This window comes from Nelusetta ayraudi, unplaced genomic scaffold, assembly GCF_046127955.1.
Source record: "Nelusetta ayraudi isolate G7.1 ecotype Tasmania unplaced genomic scaffold, CSIRO-AGI_Nayr_v1 ptg000135l, whole genome shotgun sequence".
Taxonomy (NCBI): Eukaryota; Metazoa; Chordata; class Actinopteri; order Tetraodontiformes; family Monacanthidae; genus Nelusetta; species Nelusetta ayraudi.
The window spans coordinates 3,610,001-3,627,500 of NW_027466185.1; the positions used below are offsets into that span (position 1 = coordinate 3,610,001).

At 47.8% G+C, this 17,500-nt stretch overlaps 51 non-coding genes across 51 annotated transcripts in view; all 51 read left to right on the forward strand.

The window, feature by feature from the left end:
- The window catches only part of LOC142878546 (5S ribosomal RNA), a 119-nt gene extending 25 nt beyond the window's left edge, over positions 1-94 (forward strand). Inside the window, exon 1 of the ribosomal RNA XR_012924809.1 lies at positions 1-94. This exon is cut by the window's left edge and continues 25 nt beyond it. This is a non-coding gene — a ribosomal RNA (5S ribosomal RNA).
- A 229-nt stretch (positions 95-323) lies between these two features.
- On the forward strand, positions 324-442 carry LOC142878562 (5S ribosomal RNA). The gene has a single exon (XR_012924825.1). It is a non-coding gene; the product is annotated as a 5S ribosomal RNA (ribosomal RNA).
- A 221-nt stretch (positions 443-663) lies between these two features.
- Positions 664-782, forward strand: LOC142878558 (5S ribosomal RNA). Its single transcript, XR_012924821.1, has one exon. It is a non-coding gene; the product is annotated as a 5S ribosomal RNA (ribosomal RNA).
- Positions 783-992: 210 nt separating this feature from the next.
- Positions 993-1,111, forward strand: LOC142878172 (5S ribosomal RNA). The gene has a single exon (XR_012924451.1). It is a non-coding gene; the product is annotated as a 5S ribosomal RNA (ribosomal RNA).
- A 230-nt stretch (positions 1,112-1,341) lies between these two features.
- LOC142878569 (5S ribosomal RNA) lies at positions 1,342-1,460 on the forward strand. Its single transcript, XR_012924832.1, has one exon. It is a non-coding gene; the product is annotated as a 5S ribosomal RNA (ribosomal RNA).
- A 229-nt stretch (positions 1,461-1,689) lies between these two features.
- LOC142878563 (5S ribosomal RNA) lies at positions 1,690-1,808 on the forward strand. The gene has a single exon (XR_012924826.1). It is a non-coding gene; the product is annotated as a 5S ribosomal RNA (ribosomal RNA).
- Positions 1,809-2,034: 226 nt separating this feature from the next.
- LOC142878554 (5S ribosomal RNA) lies at positions 2,035-2,153 on the forward strand. Its single transcript, XR_012924817.1, has one exon. It is a non-coding gene; the product is annotated as a 5S ribosomal RNA (ribosomal RNA).
- A 222-nt stretch (positions 2,154-2,375) lies between these two features.
- LOC142878580 (5S ribosomal RNA) lies at positions 2,376-2,494 on the forward strand. Its single transcript, XR_012924843.1, has one exon. It is a non-coding gene; the product is annotated as a 5S ribosomal RNA (ribosomal RNA).
- A 225-nt stretch (positions 2,495-2,719) lies between these two features.
- On the forward strand, positions 2,720-2,838 carry LOC142878240 (5S ribosomal RNA). The gene has a single exon (XR_012924516.1). It is a non-coding gene; the product is annotated as a 5S ribosomal RNA (ribosomal RNA).
- Positions 2,839-3,067: 229 nt separating this feature from the next.
- LOC142878591 (5S ribosomal RNA) lies at positions 3,068-3,186 on the forward strand. Its single transcript, XR_012924854.1, has one exon. It is a non-coding gene; the product is annotated as a 5S ribosomal RNA (ribosomal RNA).
- Positions 3,187-3,420: 234 nt separating this feature from the next.
- On the forward strand, positions 3,421-3,539 carry LOC142878603 (5S ribosomal RNA). Its single transcript, XR_012924862.1, has one exon. It is a non-coding gene; the product is annotated as a 5S ribosomal RNA (ribosomal RNA).
- A 222-nt stretch (positions 3,540-3,761) lies between these two features.
- Positions 3,762-3,880, forward strand: LOC142878613 (5S ribosomal RNA). The gene has a single exon (XR_012924870.1). It is a non-coding gene; the product is annotated as a 5S ribosomal RNA (ribosomal RNA).
- Positions 3,881-4,105: 225 nt separating this feature from the next.
- On the forward strand, positions 4,106-4,224 carry LOC142878624 (5S ribosomal RNA). Its single transcript, XR_012924881.1, has one exon. It is a non-coding gene; the product is annotated as a 5S ribosomal RNA (ribosomal RNA).
- Positions 4,225-4,450: 226 nt separating this feature from the next.
- On the forward strand, positions 4,451-4,569 carry LOC142878625 (5S ribosomal RNA). Its single transcript, XR_012924882.1, has one exon. It is a non-coding gene; the product is annotated as a 5S ribosomal RNA (ribosomal RNA).
- Positions 4,570-4,799: 230 nt separating this feature from the next.
- Positions 4,800-4,918, forward strand: LOC142878483 (5S ribosomal RNA). The gene has a single exon (XR_012924749.1). It is a non-coding gene; the product is annotated as a 5S ribosomal RNA (ribosomal RNA).
- Positions 4,919-5,144: 226 nt separating this feature from the next.
- Positions 5,145-5,263, forward strand: LOC142878427 (5S ribosomal RNA). The gene has a single exon (XR_012924695.1). It is a non-coding gene; the product is annotated as a 5S ribosomal RNA (ribosomal RNA).
- A 230-nt stretch (positions 5,264-5,493) lies between these two features.
- Positions 5,494-5,612, forward strand: LOC142878241 (5S ribosomal RNA). The gene has a single exon (XR_012924517.1). It is a non-coding gene; the product is annotated as a 5S ribosomal RNA (ribosomal RNA).
- A 229-nt stretch (positions 5,613-5,841) lies between these two features.
- Positions 5,842-5,960, forward strand: LOC142878626 (5S ribosomal RNA). Its single transcript, XR_012924883.1, has one exon. It is a non-coding gene; the product is annotated as a 5S ribosomal RNA (ribosomal RNA).
- A 234-nt stretch (positions 5,961-6,194) lies between these two features.
- On the forward strand, positions 6,195-6,313 carry LOC142878627 (5S ribosomal RNA). The gene has a single exon (XR_012924884.1). It is a non-coding gene; the product is annotated as a 5S ribosomal RNA (ribosomal RNA).
- A 226-nt stretch (positions 6,314-6,539) lies between these two features.
- On the forward strand, positions 6,540-6,658 carry LOC142878629 (5S ribosomal RNA). The gene has a single exon (XR_012924886.1). It is a non-coding gene; the product is annotated as a 5S ribosomal RNA (ribosomal RNA).
- A 230-nt stretch (positions 6,659-6,888) lies between these two features.
- On the forward strand, positions 6,889-7,007 carry LOC142878631 (5S ribosomal RNA). Its single transcript, XR_012924887.1, has one exon. It is a non-coding gene; the product is annotated as a 5S ribosomal RNA (ribosomal RNA).
- A 234-nt stretch (positions 7,008-7,241) lies between these two features.
- Positions 7,242-7,360, forward strand: LOC142878632 (5S ribosomal RNA). Its single transcript, XR_012924888.1, has one exon. It is a non-coding gene; the product is annotated as a 5S ribosomal RNA (ribosomal RNA).
- A 226-nt stretch (positions 7,361-7,586) lies between these two features.
- LOC142878633 (5S ribosomal RNA) lies at positions 7,587-7,705 on the forward strand. Its single transcript, XR_012924889.1, has one exon. It is a non-coding gene; the product is annotated as a 5S ribosomal RNA (ribosomal RNA).
- Positions 7,706-7,935: 230 nt separating this feature from the next.
- Positions 7,936-8,054, forward strand: LOC142878634 (5S ribosomal RNA). Its single transcript, XR_012924890.1, has one exon. It is a non-coding gene; the product is annotated as a 5S ribosomal RNA (ribosomal RNA).
- A 230-nt stretch (positions 8,055-8,284) lies between these two features.
- Positions 8,285-8,403, forward strand: LOC142878276 (5S ribosomal RNA). The gene has a single exon (XR_012924550.1). It is a non-coding gene; the product is annotated as a 5S ribosomal RNA (ribosomal RNA).
- A 230-nt stretch (positions 8,404-8,633) lies between these two features.
- On the forward strand, positions 8,634-8,752 carry LOC142878242 (5S ribosomal RNA). The gene has a single exon (XR_012924518.1). It is a non-coding gene; the product is annotated as a 5S ribosomal RNA (ribosomal RNA).
- Positions 8,753-8,977: 225 nt separating this feature from the next.
- On the forward strand, positions 8,978-9,096 carry LOC142878636 (5S ribosomal RNA). The gene has a single exon (XR_012924893.1). It is a non-coding gene; the product is annotated as a 5S ribosomal RNA (ribosomal RNA).
- A 230-nt stretch (positions 9,097-9,326) lies between these two features.
- Positions 9,327-9,445, forward strand: LOC142878163 (5S ribosomal RNA). Its single transcript, XR_012924442.1, has one exon. It is a non-coding gene; the product is annotated as a 5S ribosomal RNA (ribosomal RNA).
- A 226-nt stretch (positions 9,446-9,671) lies between these two features.
- On the forward strand, positions 9,672-9,790 carry LOC142878637 (5S ribosomal RNA). The gene has a single exon (XR_012924894.1). It is a non-coding gene; the product is annotated as a 5S ribosomal RNA (ribosomal RNA).
- Positions 9,791-10,019: 229 nt separating this feature from the next.
- LOC142878638 (5S ribosomal RNA) lies at positions 10,020-10,138 on the forward strand. Its single transcript, XR_012924895.1, has one exon. It is a non-coding gene; the product is annotated as a 5S ribosomal RNA (ribosomal RNA).
- A 234-nt stretch (positions 10,139-10,372) lies between these two features.
- LOC142878314 (5S ribosomal RNA) lies at positions 10,373-10,491 on the forward strand. Its single transcript, XR_012924587.1, has one exon. It is a non-coding gene; the product is annotated as a 5S ribosomal RNA (ribosomal RNA).
- Positions 10,492-10,717: 226 nt separating this feature from the next.
- On the forward strand, positions 10,718-10,836 carry LOC142878550 (5S ribosomal RNA). Its single transcript, XR_012924813.1, has one exon. It is a non-coding gene; the product is annotated as a 5S ribosomal RNA (ribosomal RNA).
- Positions 10,837-11,066: 230 nt separating this feature from the next.
- On the forward strand, positions 11,067-11,185 carry LOC142878639 (5S ribosomal RNA). Its single transcript, XR_012924896.1, has one exon. It is a non-coding gene; the product is annotated as a 5S ribosomal RNA (ribosomal RNA).
- Positions 11,186-11,419: 234 nt separating this feature from the next.
- Positions 11,420-11,538, forward strand: LOC142878640 (5S ribosomal RNA). The gene has a single exon (XR_012924897.1). It is a non-coding gene; the product is annotated as a 5S ribosomal RNA (ribosomal RNA).
- Positions 11,539-11,764: 226 nt separating this feature from the next.
- On the forward strand, positions 11,765-11,883 carry LOC142878643 (5S ribosomal RNA). Its single transcript, XR_012924899.1, has one exon. It is a non-coding gene; the product is annotated as a 5S ribosomal RNA (ribosomal RNA).
- Positions 11,884-12,113: 230 nt separating this feature from the next.
- Positions 12,114-12,232, forward strand: LOC142878644 (5S ribosomal RNA). Its single transcript, XR_012924900.1, has one exon. It is a non-coding gene; the product is annotated as a 5S ribosomal RNA (ribosomal RNA).
- A 230-nt stretch (positions 12,233-12,462) lies between these two features.
- LOC142878277 (5S ribosomal RNA) lies at positions 12,463-12,581 on the forward strand. The gene has a single exon (XR_012924551.1). It is a non-coding gene; the product is annotated as a 5S ribosomal RNA (ribosomal RNA).
- Positions 12,582-12,811: 230 nt separating this feature from the next.
- Positions 12,812-12,930, forward strand: LOC142878243 (5S ribosomal RNA). Its single transcript, XR_012924519.1, has one exon. It is a non-coding gene; the product is annotated as a 5S ribosomal RNA (ribosomal RNA).
- A 229-nt stretch (positions 12,931-13,159) lies between these two features.
- On the forward strand, positions 13,160-13,278 carry LOC142878645 (5S ribosomal RNA). Its single transcript, XR_012924901.1, has one exon. It is a non-coding gene; the product is annotated as a 5S ribosomal RNA (ribosomal RNA).
- A 226-nt stretch (positions 13,279-13,504) lies between these two features.
- On the forward strand, positions 13,505-13,623 carry LOC142878646 (5S ribosomal RNA). Its single transcript, XR_012924902.1, has one exon. It is a non-coding gene; the product is annotated as a 5S ribosomal RNA (ribosomal RNA).
- Positions 13,624-13,853: 230 nt separating this feature from the next.
- Positions 13,854-13,972, forward strand: LOC142878164 (5S ribosomal RNA). The gene has a single exon (XR_012924443.1). It is a non-coding gene; the product is annotated as a 5S ribosomal RNA (ribosomal RNA).
- A 226-nt stretch (positions 13,973-14,198) lies between these two features.
- On the forward strand, positions 14,199-14,317 carry LOC142878647 (5S ribosomal RNA). Its single transcript, XR_012924903.1, has one exon. It is a non-coding gene; the product is annotated as a 5S ribosomal RNA (ribosomal RNA).
- A 226-nt stretch (positions 14,318-14,543) lies between these two features.
- LOC142878245 (5S ribosomal RNA) lies at positions 14,544-14,662 on the forward strand. Its single transcript, XR_012924521.1, has one exon. It is a non-coding gene; the product is annotated as a 5S ribosomal RNA (ribosomal RNA).
- Positions 14,663-14,887: 225 nt separating this feature from the next.
- On the forward strand, positions 14,888-15,006 carry LOC142878648 (5S ribosomal RNA). Its single transcript, XR_012924904.1, has one exon. It is a non-coding gene; the product is annotated as a 5S ribosomal RNA (ribosomal RNA).
- A 230-nt stretch (positions 15,007-15,236) lies between these two features.
- LOC142878278 (5S ribosomal RNA) lies at positions 15,237-15,355 on the forward strand. The gene has a single exon (XR_012924552.1). It is a non-coding gene; the product is annotated as a 5S ribosomal RNA (ribosomal RNA).
- Positions 15,356-15,585: 230 nt separating this feature from the next.
- LOC142878246 (5S ribosomal RNA) lies at positions 15,586-15,704 on the forward strand. Its single transcript, XR_012924522.1, has one exon. It is a non-coding gene; the product is annotated as a 5S ribosomal RNA (ribosomal RNA).
- Positions 15,705-15,933: 229 nt separating this feature from the next.
- LOC142878198 (5S ribosomal RNA) lies at positions 15,934-16,052 on the forward strand. Its single transcript, XR_012924476.1, has one exon. It is a non-coding gene; the product is annotated as a 5S ribosomal RNA (ribosomal RNA).
- A 226-nt stretch (positions 16,053-16,278) lies between these two features.
- Positions 16,279-16,397, forward strand: LOC142878649 (5S ribosomal RNA). Its single transcript, XR_012924905.1, has one exon. It is a non-coding gene; the product is annotated as a 5S ribosomal RNA (ribosomal RNA).
- A 230-nt stretch (positions 16,398-16,627) lies between these two features.
- LOC142878165 (5S ribosomal RNA) lies at positions 16,628-16,746 on the forward strand. Its single transcript, XR_012924444.1, has one exon. It is a non-coding gene; the product is annotated as a 5S ribosomal RNA (ribosomal RNA).
- Positions 16,747-16,972: 226 nt separating this feature from the next.
- Positions 16,973-17,091, forward strand: LOC142878650 (5S ribosomal RNA). The gene has a single exon (XR_012924906.1). It is a non-coding gene; the product is annotated as a 5S ribosomal RNA (ribosomal RNA).
- A 226-nt stretch (positions 17,092-17,317) lies between these two features.
- On the forward strand, positions 17,318-17,436 carry LOC142878247 (5S ribosomal RNA). Its single transcript, XR_012924523.1, has one exon. It is a non-coding gene; the product is annotated as a 5S ribosomal RNA (ribosomal RNA).
- The last annotated feature ends 64 nt before the right edge of the window (positions 17,437-17,500 follow it).

The following is a 17,500-nucleotide window of genomic DNA, read 5'->3' on the forward strand; positions in this document are numbered from 1 at the left end:
CGCCCGATCTCGTCTGATCTCGGAAGCTAAGCAGGGTCGGGCCTGGTTAGTACTTGGATGGGAGACCGCCTGGGAATACCAGGTGCCGTAAGCTTTTTGTCCCGGCAGGGGTGCTGTTTCCACGTGCAACTTTGTGAGGAAATCACAAGACAAACTGTTTTTTGCTGGCGGTTCATTTAAACAAACTCACAAACTAACTAACTAACTAACTAAATGAATGAATGAATGAATGAATAAATGAACACCACATGCACGGCTTCATAGGCAAGGTGCACTTCCTCCATGCTGCAGGTTTATAAGGCCTGTTTGCAACAGCGTCTCTCGCTTACGGCCATACCACCCTGAGAAAGCCCAATCTCGTCTGATCTCGGAAGCTAAGCAGGGTCGGGCCTGGTTAGTACTTGGATGGGAGACCGCCTGGGAATACCAGGTGCCGTAAGCTTTTTGTCCCGGCAGGGGTGCTGTTTCCACGTGCAACTTTGTGAGGAAATCACAAGACAAACTGTTTTTTGCTGGCGGTTCATTTAAACAAACTCACAAACTAACTAACTAACTAACTAAATGAATGAATGAATAAATGAACACCACATGCACGGCTTCATAGGCAAGGTGCACTTCCTCCATGCTGCAGGTTTATAAGGCCTGTTTGCAACAGCGTCTCTCGCTTACGGCCATACCACCCTGAGAACGCCCGATCTCGTCTGATCTCGGAAGCTAAGCAGGGTCGGGCCTGGTTAGTACTTGGATGGGAGACCGCCTGGGAATACCAGGTGCCGTAAGCTTTTTGTCCCGGCAGGGGGTGCTGTTTCCACGTGCAACTTTGTGAGGAAGTCATAAGACAAACTTTTTTTTGCTGCCGGTTCATTTAAACAAACTCACAAACTAACTAACTAACTAAATGAATGAATGAATAAATGAACACCACATGCATAGGCAAGGTGCACTTCCTCCATGCTGCAGGTTTATAAGGCCTGTTTGCAACAGCGTCTCTCGCTTACGGCCATACCACCCTGAGAACGCCCGATCTCGTCTGATCTCGGAAGCTAAGCAGGGTCGGGCCTGGTTAGTACTTGGATGGGAGACCGCCTGGGAATACCAGGTGCCGTAAGCATTTTGTCCCGGCAGGGGGTGCTGTTTCCATGTGCAACTTTATGAGGAAATCACAAGACAAACTGTTTTTTGCTGCCGGTTCATTTAAACAAACTCACAAACTAACTAACTAACTAACTAAATGAATGAATGAATGAATGAATAAATGAACACCACATGCACGGCTTCATAGGCAAGGTGCACTTCCTCCATGCTGCAGGTTTATAAGGCCTGTTTGCAACAGCGTCTCTCGCTTACGGCCATACCACCCTGAGAACGCCCGATCTCGTCTGATCTCGGAAGCTAAGCAGGGTCGGGCCTGGTTAGTACTTGGATGGGAGACCGCCTGGGAATACCAGGTGCCGTAAGCTTTTTGTCCCGGCAGGGGTGCTGTTTCCACGTGCAACTTTGTGAGGAAATCACAAGACAAACTGTTTTTTGCTGGCGGTTCATTTAAACAAACTCACAAACTAACTAACTAACTAACTAAATGAATGAATGAATGAATGAATAAATGAACACCACATGCACGGCTTCATAGGCAAGGTGCACTTCCTCCATGCTGCAGGTTTATAAGGCCTGTTTGCAACAGCGTCTCTCGCTTACGGCCATACCACCCTGAGAAAGCCCAATCTCGTCTGATCTCGGAAGCTAAGCAGGGTCGGGCCTGGTTAGTACTTGGATGGGAGACCGCCTGGGAATACCAGGTGCCGTAAGCTTTTTGTCCCGGCAGGGGGTGCTGTTTCCACGTGCAACTTTATGAGGAAATCACAAGACAAACTGTTTTTTGCTGCCGGTTCATTTAAACAAACTCACAAACTAACTAACTAACTAAGTAACTAAATGAATGAATGAATAAATGAACACCACATGCACGGCTTCATAGGCAAGGTGCACTTCCACCATGCTGCAGGTTTATAAGGCCTGTTTGCAACAGCGTCTCTCGCTTACGGCCATACCACCCTGAGAACGCCCGATCTCGTCTGATCTCGGAAGCTAAGCAGGGTCAGGCCTGGTTAGTACTTGGATGGGAGACCGCCTGGGAATACCAGGTGCCGTAACCTTTTTGTCCCGGCAGGGGGTGCTGTTTCCACGTGCAACTTTATGAGGAAATCACAAGACAAACTGTTTTTTGCTGCCGGTTCATTTAAACAAACTAACTCACAAACTAACTAACTAACTAAATGAATGAATGAATAAATGAAGACCACATGCACGGCTTCATAGGCAAGGTGCACTTCCTCCATGCTGCAGGTTTATAAGGCCTGTTTGCAACAGCGTCTCTCGCTTACGGCCATACCACCCTGAGAACGCCCGATCTCGTCTGATCTCGGAAGCTAAGCAGGGTCGGGCCTGGTTAGTACTTGGATGGGAGACCGCCTGGGAATACCAGGTGCCGTAAGCTTTTTGTCCCGGCAGGGGTGCTGTTTCCACGTACAACTTTGTGAGGAAATCACAAGACAAACTGTTTTTTGCTGCCGGTTCATTTAAACAAACTCACAAACTAACTAACTAACTAAGTAACTAAATGAATGAATGAATAAATGAACACCACATGCACGGCTTCATAGGCAAGGTGCACTTCCTACATGCTGCAGGTTTATAAGGCCTGTTTGAAACAGCGTCTCTCGCTTACGGCCATACCACCCTGAGAACGCCCGATCTCGTCTGATCTCGGAAGCTAAGCAGGGTCGGGCCTGGTTTGTACTTGGATGGGAGACCGCCTGGGAATACCAGGTGCCGTAAGCTTTTTGTCCCGGCAGGGGTGCTGTTTCCACGTGCAACTTTGTGAGGAAATCACAAGACAAACTGTTTTTTGCTGGCGGTTCATTTAAACAAACTCACAAACTAACTAACTAACTAACTAAATGAATGAATGAATGAATGAATAAATGAACACCACATGCACGGCTTCATAGGCAAGGTGCACTTCCTCCATGCTGCAGGTTTATAAGGCCTGTTTGCAACAGCGTCTCTCGCTTACGGCCATACCACCCTGAGAACGCCCGATCTCGTCTGATCTCGGAAGCTAAGCAGGGTCGGGCCTGGTTAGTACTTGGATGGGAGACCGCCTGGGAATACCAGGTGCCGTAAGCTTTTTGTCCCGGCAGGGGGTGCTGTTTCCACGTGCAACTTTATGAGGAAATCACAAGACAAACTGTTTTTTGCTGCCAGTTCATTTAAACAAACTCACAAACTAACTAACTAACTAAGTAACTAAATGAATGAATGAATAAATGAATAAATGAACACCACATGCACAGCTTCATAGGCAAGGTGCACTTCCTCCATGCTGCAGGTTTATAAGGCCTGTTTGCAACAGCGTCTCTCGCTTACGGCCATACCACCCTGAGAACGCCCGATCTCGTCTGATCTCGGAAGCTAAGCAGGGTCGGGCCTGGTTAGTACTTGGATGGGAGACCGCCTGGGAATACCAGGTGCCGTAAGCTTTTTGTCCCGGCAGGGGGTGCTGTTTCCACGTGCAACTTTATGAGGAAATCACAAGACAAACTGTTTTTTGCTGCCGGTTCATTTAAACAAACTAACTCACAAACTAACTAACTAACTAAATGAATGAATGAATAAATGAAGACCACATGCACGGCTTCATAGGCAAGGTGCACTTCCTCCATGCTGCAGGTTTATAAGGCCTGTTTGCAACAGCGTCTCTCGCTTACGGCCATACCACCCTGAGAACGCCCGATCTCGTCTGATCTCGGAAGCTAAGCAGGGTCGGGCCTGGTTAGTACTTGGATGGGAGACCGCCTGGGAATACCAGGTGCCGTAAGCTTTTTGTCCCGGCAGGGGTGCTGTTTCCACGTACAACTTTGTGAGGAAATCACAAGACAAACTGTTTTTTGCTGCCGGTTCATTTAAACAAACTCACAAACTAACTAACTAACTAAGTAACTAAATGAATGAATGAATAAATGAACACCACATGCACGGCTTCATAGGCAAGGGGCACTTCCTACATGCTGCAGGTTTATAAGGCCTGTTTGAAACAGCGTCTCTCGCTTACGGCCATACCACCCTGAGAACGCCCGATCTCGTCTGATCTCGGAAGCTAAGCAGGGTCGGGCCTGGTTAGTACTTGGATGGGAGACCGCCTGGGAATACCAGGTGCCGTAAGCTTTTTGTCCCGGCAGGGGTTGCTGTTTCCACGTGCAACTTTATGAGGAAATCACAAGACAAACTGTTTTTTGCTGCCGGTTCATTTAAACAAACTCACAAAGTAACTAACTAACTAAATGAATGAATGAATGAATGAATAAATGAACACCACATGCACGGCTTCATAGGCAAGGTGCACTTCCTCCATGCTGCAGGTTTATAAGGCCTGTTTGCAACAGCGTCTCTCGCTTACGGCCATACCACCCTGAGAACGCCCGATCTCGTCTGATCTCGGAAGCTAAGCAGGGTCGGGCCTGGTTAGTACTTGGATGGGAGACCGCCTGGGAATACCAGGTGCCGTAAGCTTTTTGTCCCTGCAGGGGGTGCTGTTTCCACGTGCAACTTTATGAGGAAATCACAAGACAAACTGTTTTTTGCTGCCGGTTCATTTAAACAAACTCACAAACTAACTAACTAACTAACTAAATGAATGAATGAATGAATGAATAAATGAACACCACATGCACGGCTTCATAGGCAAGGTGCACTTCCTCCATGCTGCAGGTTTATAAGGCCTGTTTGCAACAGCGTCTCTCGCTTACGGCCATACCACCCTGAGAACGCCCGATCTCGTCTGATCTCGGAAGCTAAGCAGGGTCGGGCCTGGTTAGTACTTGGATGGGAGACCGCCTGGGAATACCAGGTGCCCTAAGCTTTTTGTCCCGGCAGGGGGTGCTGTTTCCACGTGCAACTTTATGAGGAAATCACAAGACAAACTGTTTTTTGCTGCCGGTTCATTTAAACAAACTCACTAACTAACTAACTAACTAACTAACTAAATGAATGAATGAATAAATGAACACCACATGCACGGCTTCATAGGCAAGGTGCACTTCCTCCATGCTGCAGGTTTATAAGGCCTGTTTGCAACAGCGTCTCTCGCTTACGGCCATACCACCCTGAGAACGCCCGATCTCGTCTGATCTCGGAAGCTAAGCAGGGTCGGGCCTGGTTAGTACTTGGATGGGAGGCCGCCTGGGAATACCAGGTGTCGTAAGCTTTTTGTCCCGCCAGGGGGTGCTGTTTCCACGTGCAACTTTATGAGGAAATCACAAGAAAAACTGTTTTTTGCTGCCGGTTCATTTAAACAAACTCACAAACTAACTCACAAACTAACTAACTAACTAAATGAATGAATGAATAAATGAACACCACATGCACGGCTTCATAGGCAAGGTGCACTTCCTCCATGCTGCAGGTTTATAAGGCCTGTTTGAAACAGCATCTCTCGCTTACGGCCATACCACCCTGAGAACGCCCGATCTCGTCTGATCTCGGAAGCTAAGCAGGGTCGGGCCTGGTTTGTACTTGGATGGGAGACCGCCTGGGAATACCAGGTGCCGTAAGCTGTTTGTCCCGGCAGGGGTGCTGTTTCCACGTGCAACTTTGTGAGGAAATCACAAGACAAACTGTTTTTTGCTGGCGGTTCATTTAAACAAACTCACAAACTAACTAACTAACTAACTAAATGAATGAATGAATGAATGAATAAATGAACACCACATGCACGGCTTCATAGGCAAGGTGCACTTCCTCCATGCTGCAGGTTTATAAGGCCTGTTTGCAACAGCGTCTCTCGCTTACGGCCATACCACCCTGAGAACGCCCGATCTCGTCTGATCTCGGAAGCTAAGCAGGGTCGGGCCTGGTTAGTACTTGGATGGGAGACCGCCTGGGAATACCAGGTGCCGTAAGCTTTTTGTCCCGGCAGGGGGTGCTGTTTCCACGTGCAACTTTATGAGGAAATCACAAGACAAACTGTTTTTTGCTGGCGGTTCATTTAAACAAACTCACAAACTAACTAACTAACTAACTAACTAAATGAATGAATGAATGAATGAATAAATGAACACCACATGCACGGCTTCATAGGCAAGGTGCACTTCCTCCATGCTGCAGGTTTATAAGGCCTGTTTGCAACAGTGTCTCTCGCTTACGGCCATACCACCCTGAGAACGCCCGATCTCGTCTGATCTCGGAAGCTAAGCAGGGTCGGGCCTGGTTAGTACTTGGATGGGAGACCGCCTGGGAATACCAGGTGCCGTAAGCTTTTTGTCCCGGCAGGGGGTGCTGTTTCCACGTGCAACTTTATGAGGAAATCACAAGACAAACTGTTTTTTGCTGCCGGTTCATTTAAACAAACTCACAAAGTAACTAACTAACTAAATGAATGAATGAATGAATGAATAAATGAACACCACATGCACGGCTTCATAGGCAAGGTGCACTTCCTCCATGCTGCAGGTTTATAAGGCCTGTTTGCAACAGCGTCTCTCGCTTACGGCCATACCACCCTGAGAACGCCCGATCTCGTCTGATCTCGGAAGCTAAGCAGGGTCGGGCCTGGTTAGTACTTGGATGGGAGACCGCCTGGGAATACCAGGTGCCGTAAGCTTTTTGTCCCTGCAGGGGGTGCTGTTTCCACGTGCAACTTTATGAGGAAATCACAAAACAAACTGTTTTTTGCTGCCGGTTCATTTAAACAAACTCACAAACTAACTAACTAACTAACTAAATGAATGAATGAATGAATGAATAAATGAACACCACATGCACGGCTTCATAGGCAAGGTGCACTTCCTCCATGCTGCAGGTTTATAAGGCCTGTTTGCAACAGCGTCTCTCGCTTACGGCCATACCACCCTGAGAACGCCCGATCTCGTCTGATCTCGGAAGCTAAGCAGGGTCGGGCCTGGTTAGTACTTGGATGGGAGACCGCCTGGGAATACCAGGTGCCGTAAGCTTTTTGTCCCGGCAGGGGGTGCTGTTTCCACGTGCAACTTTATGAGGAAATCACAAGACAAACTGTTTTTTGCTGGCGGTTCATTTAAACAAACTCACAAACTAACTAACTAACTAACTAACTAAATGAATGAATGAATGAATGAATAAATGAACACCACATGCACGGCTTCATAGGCAAGGTGCACTTCCTCCATGCTGCAGGTTTATAAGGCCTGTTTGCAACAGCGTCTCTCGCTTACGGCCATACCACCCTGAGAACGCCCGATCTCGTCTGATCTCGGAAGCTAAGCAGGGTCGGGCCTGGTTAGTACTTGGATGGGAGACCGCCTGGGAATACCAGGTGCCGTAAGCTTTTTGTCCCGGCAGGGGGTGCTGTTTCCACGTGCAACTTTATGAGGAAATCACAAGACAAACTGTTTTTTGCTGCCGGTTCATTTAAACAAACTCACAAAGTAACTAACTAACTAAATGAATGAATGAATGAATGAATAAATGAACACCACATGCACGGCTTCATAGGCAAGGTGCACTTCCTCCATGCTGCAGGTTTATAAGGCCTGTTTGCAACAGCGTCTCTCGCTTACGGCCATACCACCCTGAGAACGCCCGATCTCGTCTGATCTCGGAAGCTAAGCAGGGTCGGGCCTGGTTAGTACTTGGATGGGAGACCGCCTGGGAATACCAGGTGCCGTAAGCTTTTTGTCCCTGCAGGGGGTGCTGTTTCCACGTGCAACTTTATGAGGAAATCACAAAACAAACTGTTTTTTGCTGCCGGTTCATTTAAACAAACTCACAAACTAACTAACTAACTAACTAAATGAATGAATGAATGAATGAATAAATGAACACCACATGCACGGCTTCATAGGCAAGGTGCACTTCCTCCATGCTGCAGGTTTATAAGGCCTGTTTGCAACAGCGTCTCTCGCTTACGGCCATACCACCCTGAGAACGCCCGATCTCGTCTGATCTCGGAAGCTAAGCAGGGTCGGGCCTGGTTAGTACTTGGATGGGAGACCGCCTGGGAATACCAGGTGCCGTAAGCTTTTTGTCCCGGCAGGGGGTGCTGTTTCCACGTGCAACTTTATGAGGAAATCACAAGACAAACTGTTTTTTGCTGGGAGTTAATTTAAACAAACTCACAAACTAACTAACTAACTAACTAAATGAATGAATGAATGAATGAATAAATGAAGACCACATGCACGGCTTCATAGGCAAGGTGCACTTCCTCCATGCTGCAGGTTTATAAGGCCTGTTTGCAACAGCGTCTCTCGCTTACGGCCATACCACCCTGAGAACGCCCGATCTCGTCTGATCTCGGAAGCTAAGCAGGGTCGGGCCTGGTTAGTACTTGGATGGGAGGCCGCCTGGGAATACCAGGTGCCGTAAGCTTTTTGTCCCGGCAGGGGGTGCTGTTTCCACGTGCAACTTTATGAGGAAATCACAAGAAAAACTGTTTTTTGCTGCCGGTTCATTTAAACAAACTCACAAACTAACTCACAAACTAACTAACTAACTAAATGAATGAATGAATAAATGAACACCACATGCACGGCTTCATAGGCAAGGTGCACTTCCTCCATGCTGCAGGTTTATAAGGCCTGTTTGAAACAGCATCTCTCGCTTACGGCCATACCACCCTGAGAACGCCCGATCTCGTCTGATCTCGGAAGCTAAGCAGGGTCGGGCCTGGTTTGTACTTGGATGGGAGACCGCCTGGGAATACCAGGTGCCGTAAGCTTTTTGTCCCGGCAGGGGTGCTGTTTCCACGTGCAACTTTGTGAGGAAATCACAAGACAAACTGTTTTTTGCTGCCGGTTCATTTAAACAAACTCACAAAGTAACTAACTAACTAAATGAATGAATGAATGAATGAATAAATGAACACCACATGCACGGCTTCATAGGCAAGGTGCACTTCCTCCATGCTGCAGGTTTATAAGGCCTGTTTGCAACAGCGTCTCTCGCTTACGGCCATACCACCCTGAGAACGCCCGATCTCGTCTGATCTCGGAAGCTAAGCAGGGTCGGGCCTGGTTAGTACTTGGATGGGAGACCGCCTGGGAATACCAGGTGCCGTAAGCTTTTTGTCCCGGCAGGGGGTGCTGTTTCCACGTGCAACTTTATGAGGAAATCACAAGACAAACTGTTTTTTGCTGGGAGTTAATTTAAACAAACTCACAAACTAACTAACTAACTAACTAAATGAATGAATGAATGAATGAATAAATGAACACCACATGCACGGCTTCATAGGCAAGGTGCACTTCCTCCATGCTGCAGGTTTATAAGGCCTGTTTGCAACAGCGTCTCTCGCTTACGGCCATACCACCCTGAGAACGCCCGATCTCGTCTGATCTCGGAAGCTAAGCAGGGTCGGGCCTGGTTAGTACTTGGATGGGAGACCGCCTGGGAATACCAGGTGCTGTAAGCTATTTGTCCCGGCAGGGGGTGCTGTTTCCACGTGCAACTTTATGAGGAAATCACAAGACAAACTGTTTTTTGCTGCCGGTTCATTTAAACAAACTCACAAAGTAACTAACTAACTAAATGAATGAATGAATGAATGAATAAATGAACACCACATGCACGGCTTCATAGGCAAGGTGCACTTCCTCCATGCTGCAGGTTTATAAGGCCTGTTTGCAACAGCGTCTCTCGCTTACGGCCATACCACCCTGAGAACGCCCGATCTCGTCTGATCTCGGAAGCTAAGCAGGGTCGGGCCTGGTTAGTACTTGGATGGGAGACCGCCTGGGAATACCAGGTGCCGTAAGCTTTTTGTCCCGGCAGGGGTGCTGTTTCCACGTGCAACTTTGTGAGGAAATCACAAGACAAACTGTTTTTTGCTGCCGGTTCATTTAAACAAACTCACAAACTAACTAACTAACTAACTAAATGAATGAATGAATGAATGAATAAATGAACACCACATGCACGGCTTCATAGGCAAGGTGCACTTCCTCCATGCTGCAGGTTTATAAGGCCTGTTTGCAACAGCGTCTCTCGCTTACGGCCATACCACCCTGAGAACGCCCGATCTCGTCTGATCTCGGAAGCTAAGCAGGGTCGGGCCTGGTTAGTACTTGGATGGGAGACCGCCTGGGAATACCAGGTGCCGTAAGCTTTTTGTCCCGGCAGGGGGTGCTGTTTCCACGTGCAACTTTATGAGGAAATCACAAGACAAACTGTTTTTTGCTGGCGGTTCATTTAAACAAACTCACAAACTAACTAACTAACTAACTAACTAAATGAATGAATGAATGAATGAATAAATGAACACCACATGCACGGCTTCATAGGCAAGGTGCACTTCCTCCATGCTGCAGGTTTATAAGGCCTGTTTGCAACAGCGTCTCTCGCTTACGGCCATACCACCCTGAGAACGCCCGATCTCGTCTGATCTCGAAAGCTAAGCAGGGTCGGGCCTGGTTAGTACTTGGATGGGAGACCGCCTGGGAATACCAGGTGCCGTAAGCTTTTTGTCCCGGCAGGGGGTGCTGTTTCCACGTGCAACTTTATGAGGAAATCACAAGACAAACTGTTTTTTGCTGGCGGTTCATTTAAACAAACTCACAAACTAACTAACTAACTAACTAACTAAATGAATGAATGAATAAATGAACACCACATGCACGGCTTCATAGGCAAGGTGCACTTCCTCCATGCTGCAGGTTTATAAGGCCTGTTTGCAACAGCGTCTCTCGGTTACGGCCATACCACCCTGAGAACGCCCGATCTCGTCTGATCTCGGAAGCTAAGCAGGGTCGGGCCTGGTTAGTACTTGGATGGGAGGCCGCCTGGGAATACCAGGTGTCGTAAGCTTTTTGTCCCGCCAGGGGGTGCTGTTTCCACGTGCAACTTTATGAGGAAATCACAAGACAAACTGTTTTTTGCTGGCGGTTCATATAAACAAACTCACAAACTAACTAACTAACTAACTAAATGAATGAATGAATGAATGAATAAATGAACACCACATGCACGGCTTCATAGGCAAGGTGCACTTCCTCCATGCTGCAGGTTTATAAGGCCTGTTTGCAACAGCGTCTCTCGCTTACGGCCATACCACCCTGAGAACGCCCGATCTCGTCTGATCTCGGAAGCTAAGCAGGGTCGGGCCTGGTTAGTACTTGGATGGGAGACCGCCTGGGAATACCAGGTGCCGTAAGCTTTTTGTCCCGGCAGGGGGTGCTGTTTCCACGTGCAACTTTATGAGGAAATCACAAGACAAACTGTTTTTTGCTGGCGGTTCATTTAAACAAACTCACAAACTAACTAACTAACTAACTAACTAAATGAATGAATGAATGAATGAATAAATGAACACCACATGCACGGCTTCATAGGCAAGGTGCACTTCCTCCATGCTGCAGGTTTATAAGGCCTGTTTGCAACAGCGTCTCTCGCTTACGGCCATACCACCCTGAGAACGCCCGATCTCGTCTGATCTCGGAAGCTAAGCAGGGTCGGGCCTGGTTAGTACTTGGATGGGAGACCGCCTGGGAATACCAGGTGCCGTAAGCTTTTTGTCCCGGCAGGGGGTGCTGTTTCCACGTGCAACTTTATGAGGAAATCACAAGACAAACTGTTTTTTGCTGCCGGTTCATTTAAACAAACTCACAAAGTAACTAACTAACTAAATGAATGAATGAATGAATGAATAAATGAACACCACATGCACGGCTTCATAGGCAAGGTGCACTTCCTCCATGCTGCAGGTTTATAAGGCCTGTTTGCAACAGCGTCTCTCGCTTACGGCCATACCACCCTGAGAACGCCCGATCTCGTCTGATCTCGGAAGCTAAGCAGGGTCGGGCCTGGTTAGTACTTGGATGGGAGACCGCCTGGGAATACCAGGTGCCGTAAGCTTTTTGTCCCTGCAGGGGGTGCTGTTTCCACGTGCAACTTTATGAGGAAATCACAAAACAAACTGTTTTTTGCTGCCGGTTCATTTAAACAAACTCACAAACTAACTAACTAACTAACTAAATGAATGAATGAATGAATGAATAAATGAACACCACATGCACGGCTTCATAGGCAAGGTGCACTTCCTCCATGCTGCAGGTTTATAAGGCCTGTTTGCAACAGCATCTCTCGCTTACGGCCATACCACCCTGAGAACGCCCGATCTCGTCTGATCTCGGAAGCTAAGCAGGGTCGGGCCTGGTTAGTACTTGGATGGGAGACCGCCTGGGAATACCAGGTGCCGTAAGCTTTTTGTCCCGGCAGGGGGTGCTGTTTCCACGTGCAACTTTATGAGGAAATCACAAGACAAACTGTTTTTTGCTGGGAGTTAATTTAAACAAACTCACAAACTAACTAACTAACTAACTAAATGAATGAATGAATGAATGAATAAATGAAGACCACATGCACGGCTTCATAGGCAAGGTGCACTTCCTCCATGCTGCAGGTTTATAAGGCCTGTTTGCAACAGCGTCTCTCGCTTACGGCCATACCACCCTGAGAACGCCCGATCTCGTCTGATCTCGGAAGCTAAGCAGGGTCGGGCCTGGTTAGTACTTGGATGGGAGGCCGCCTGGGAATACCAGGTGCCGTAAGCTTTTTGTCCCGGCAGGGGGTGCTGTTTCCACGTGCAACTTTATGAGGAAATCACAAGAAAAACTGTTTTTTGCTGCCGGTTCATTTAAACAAACTCACAAACTAACTCACAAACTAACTAACTAACTAAATGAATGAATGAATAAATGAACACCACATGCACGGCTTCATAGGCAAGGTGCACTTCCTCCATGCTGCAGGTTTATAAGGCCTGTTTGAAACAGCATCTCTCGCTTACGGCCATACCACCCTGAGAACGCCCGATCTCGTCTGATCTCGGAAGCTAAGCAGGGTCGGGCCTGGTTTGTACTTGGATGGGAGACCGCCTGGGAATACCAGGTGCCGTAAGCTTTTTGTCCCGGCAGGGGTGCTGTTTCCACGTGCAACTTTGTGAGGAAATCACAAGACAAACTGTTTTTTGCTGCCGGTTCATTTAAACAAACTCACAAACTAACTAACTAACTAACTAAATGAATGAATGAATGAATGAATAAATGAACACCACATGCACGGCTTCATAGGCAAGGTGCACTTCCTCCATGCTGCAGGTTTATAAGGCCTGTTTGCAACAGCGTCTCTCGCTTACGGCCATACCACCCTGAGAACGCCCGATCTCGTCTGATCTCGGAAGCTAAGCAGGGTCGGGCCTGGTTAGTACTTGGATGGGAGACCGCCTGGGAATACCAGGTGCCGTAAGCTTTTTGTCCCGGCAGGGGGTGCTGTTTCCACGTGCAACTTTATGAGGAAATCACAAGACAAACTGTTTTTTGCTGCCGGTTCATTTAAACAAACTCACAAAGTAACTAACTAACTAAATGAATGAATGAATGAATGAATAAATGAACACCACATGCACGGCTTCATAGGCAAGGTGCACTTCCTCCATGCTGCAGGTTTATAAGGCCTGTTTGCAACAGCGTCTCTCGCTTACGGCCATACCACCCTGAGAACGCCCGATCTCGTCTGATCTCGGAAGCTAAGCAGGGTCGGGCCTGGTTAGTACTTGGATGGGAGACCGCCTGGGAATACCAGGTGCCGTAAGCTTTTTGTCCCGGCAGGGGGTGCTGTTTCCACGTGCAACTTTATGAGGAAATCACAAGACAAACTGTTTTTTGCTGGGAGTTAATTTAAACAAACTCACAAACTAACTAACTAACTAACTAAATGAATGAATGAATGAATGAATAAATGAACACCACATGCACGGCTTCATAGGCAAGGTGCACTTCCTCCATGCTGCAGGTTTATAAGGCCTGTTTGCAACAGCGTCTCTCGCTTACGGCCATACCACCCTGAGAACGCCCGATCTCGTCTGATCTCGGAAGCTAAGCAGGGTCGGGCCTGGTTAGTACTTGGATGGGAGACCGCCTGGGAATACCAGGTGCTGTAAGCTATTTGTCCCGGCAGGGGGTGCTGTTTCCACGTGCAACTTTATGAGGAAATCACAAGACAAACTGTTTTTTGCTGCCGGTTCATTTAAACAAACTCACAAAGTAACTAACTAACTAAATGAATGAATGAATGAATGAATAAATGAACACCACATGCACGGCTTCATAGGCAAGGTGCACTTCCTCCATGCTGCAGGTTTATAAGGCCTGTTTGCAACAGCGTCTCTCGCTTACGGCCATACCACCCTGAGAACGCCCGATCTCGTCTGATCTCGGAAGCTAAGCAGGGTCGGGCCTGGTTAGTACTTGGATGGGAGACCGCCTGGGAATACCAGGTGCCGTAAGCTTTTTGTCCCGGCAGGGGGTGCTGTTTCCACGTGCAACTTTATGAGGAAATCACAAGACAAACTGTTTTTTGCTGGCGGTTCATTTAAACAAACTCACAAACTAACTAACTAACTAAATGAATGAATGAATGAATGAATAAATGAACACCACATGCACGGCTTCATAGGCAAGGTGCACTTCCTCCATGCTGCAGGTTTATAAGGCCTGTTTGAAACAGCATCTCTCGCTTACGGCCATACCACCCTGAGAACGCCCGATCTCGTCTGATCTCGGAAGCTAAGCAGGGTCGGGCCTGGTTTGTACTTGGATGGGAGACCGCCTGGGAATACCAGGTGCCGTAAGCTTTTTGTCCCGGCAGGGGTGCTGTTTCCACGTGCAACTTTGTGAGGAAATCACAAGACAAACTGTTTTTTGCTGCCGGTTCATTTAAACAAACTCACAAAGTAACTAACTAACTAAATGAATGAATGAATGAATGAATAAATGAACACCACATGCACGGCTTCATAGGCAAGGTGCACTTCCTCCATGCTGCAGGTTTATAAGGCCTGTTTGCAACAGCGTCTCTCGCTTACGGCCATACCACCCTGAGAACGCCCGATCTCGTCTGATCTCGGAAGCTAAGCAGGGTCGGGCCTGGTTAGTACTTGGATGGGAGACCGCCTGGGAATACCAGGTGCCGTAAGCTTTTTGTCCCGGCAGGGGGTGCTGTTTCCACGTGCAACTTTATGAGGAAATCACAAGACAAACTGTTTTTTGCTGGGAGTTAATTTAAACAAACTCACAAACTAACTAACTAACTAACTAAATGAATGAATGAATGAATGAATAAATGAAGACCACATGCACGGCTTCATAGGCAAGGTGCACTTCCTCCATGCTGCAGGTTTATAAGGCCTGTTTGCAACAGCGTCTCTCGCTTACGGCCATACCACCCTGAGAACGCCCGATCTCGTCTGATCTCGGAAGCTAAGCAGGGTCGGGCCTGGTTAGTACTTGGATGGGAGGCCGCCTGGGAATACCAGGTGCCGTAAGCTTTTTGTCCCGGCAGGGGGTGCTGTTTCCACGTGCAACTTTATGAGGAAATCACAAGAAAAACTGTTTTTTGCTGCCGGTTCATTTAAACAAACTCACAAACTAACTCACAAACTAACTAACTAACTAAATGAATGAATGAATAAATGAACACCACATGCACGGCTTCATAGGCAAGGTGCACTTCCTCCATGCTGCAGGTTTATAAGGCCTGTTTGAAACAGCATCTCTCGCTTACGGCCATACCACCCTGAGAACGCCCGATCTCGTCTGATCTCGGAAGCTAAGCAGGGTCGGGCCTGGTTTGTACTTGGATGGGAGACCGCCTGGGAATACCAGGTGCCGTAAGCTTTTTGTCCCGGCAGGGGTGCTGTTTCCACGTGCAACTTTGTGAGGAAATCACAAGACAAACTGTTTTTTGCTGCCGGTTCATTTAAACAAACTCACAAACTAACTAACTAACTAACTAAATGAATGAATGAATGAATGAATAAATGAACACCACATGCACGGCTTCATAGGCAAGGTGCACTTCCTCCATGCTGCAGGTTTATAAGGCCTGTTTGCAACAGCGTCTCTCGCTTACGGCCATACCACCCTGAGAACGCCCGATCTCGTCTGATCTCGGAAGCTAAGCAGGGTCGGGCCTGGTTAGTACTTGGATGGGAGACCGCCTGGGAATACCAGGTGCCGTAAGCGTTTTGTCCCGGCAGGGGGTGCTGTTTCCACGTGCAACTTTATGAGGAAATCACAAGACAAACTGTTTTTTGCTGCCGGTTCATTTAAACAAACTCACAAAGTAACTAACTAACTAAATGAATGAATGAATGAATGAATAAATGAACACCACATGCACGGCTTCATAGGCAAGGTGCACTTCCTCCATGCTGCAGGTTTATAAGGCCTGTTTGCAACAGCGTCTCTCGCTTACGGCCATACCACCCTGAGAACGCCCGATCTCGTCTGATCTCGGAAGCTAAGCAGGGTCGGGCCTGGTTAGTACTTGGATGGGAGACCGCCTGGGAATACCAGGTGCCGTAAGCTTTTTGTCCCGGCAGGGGGTGCTGTTTCCACGTGCAACTTTATGAGGAAATCACAAGACAAACTGTTTTTTGCTGGGAGTTAATTTAAACAAACTCACAAACTAACTAACTAACTAACTAAATGAATGAATGAATGAATGAATAAATGAACACCACATGCACGGCTTCATAGGCAAGGTGCACTTCCTCCATGCTGCAGGTTTATAAGGCCTGTTTGCAACAGCGTCTCTCGCTTACGGCCATACCACCCTGAGAACGCCCGATCTCGTCTGATCTCGGAAGCTAAGCAGGGTCGGGCCTGGTTAGTACTTGGATGGGAGACCGCCTGGGAATACCAGGTGCTGTAAGCTATTTGTCCCGGCAGGGGGTGCTGTTTCCACGTGCAACTTTATGAGGAAATCACAAGACAAACTGTTTTTTGCTGCCGGTTCATTTAAACAAACTCACAAAGTAACTAACTAACTAAATGAATGAATGAATGAATGAATAAATGAACACCACATGCACGGCTTCATAGGCAAGGTGCACTTCCTCCATGCTGCAGGTTTATAAGGCCTGTTTGCAACAGCGTCTCTCGCTTACGGCCATACCACCCTGAGAACGCCCGATCTCGTCTGATCTCGGAAGCTAAGCAGGGTCGGGCCTGGTTAGTACTTGGATGGGAGACCGCCTGGGAATACCAGGTGCCGTAAGCTTTTTGTCCCGGCAGGGGGTGCTGTTTCCACGTGCAACTTTATGAGGAAATCACAAGACAAACTGTTTTTTGCTGGCGGTTCATTTAAACAAACTCACAAACTAACTAACTAACTAAATGAATGAATGAATGAATGAATAAATGAACACCACATGCACGGCTTCATAGGCAAGGTGCACTTCCTCCATGCTGCAGGTTTATAAGGCCTGTTTGAAACAGCATCTCTCGCTTACGGCCATACCACCCTGAGAACGCCCGATCTCGTCTGATCTCGGAAGCTAAGCAGGGTCGGGCCTGGTTTGTACTTGGATGGGAGACCGCCTGGGAATACCAGGTGCCGTAAGCTTTTTGTCCCGGCAGGGGTGCTGTTTCCACGTGCAACTTTGTGAGGAAATCACAAGACAAACTGT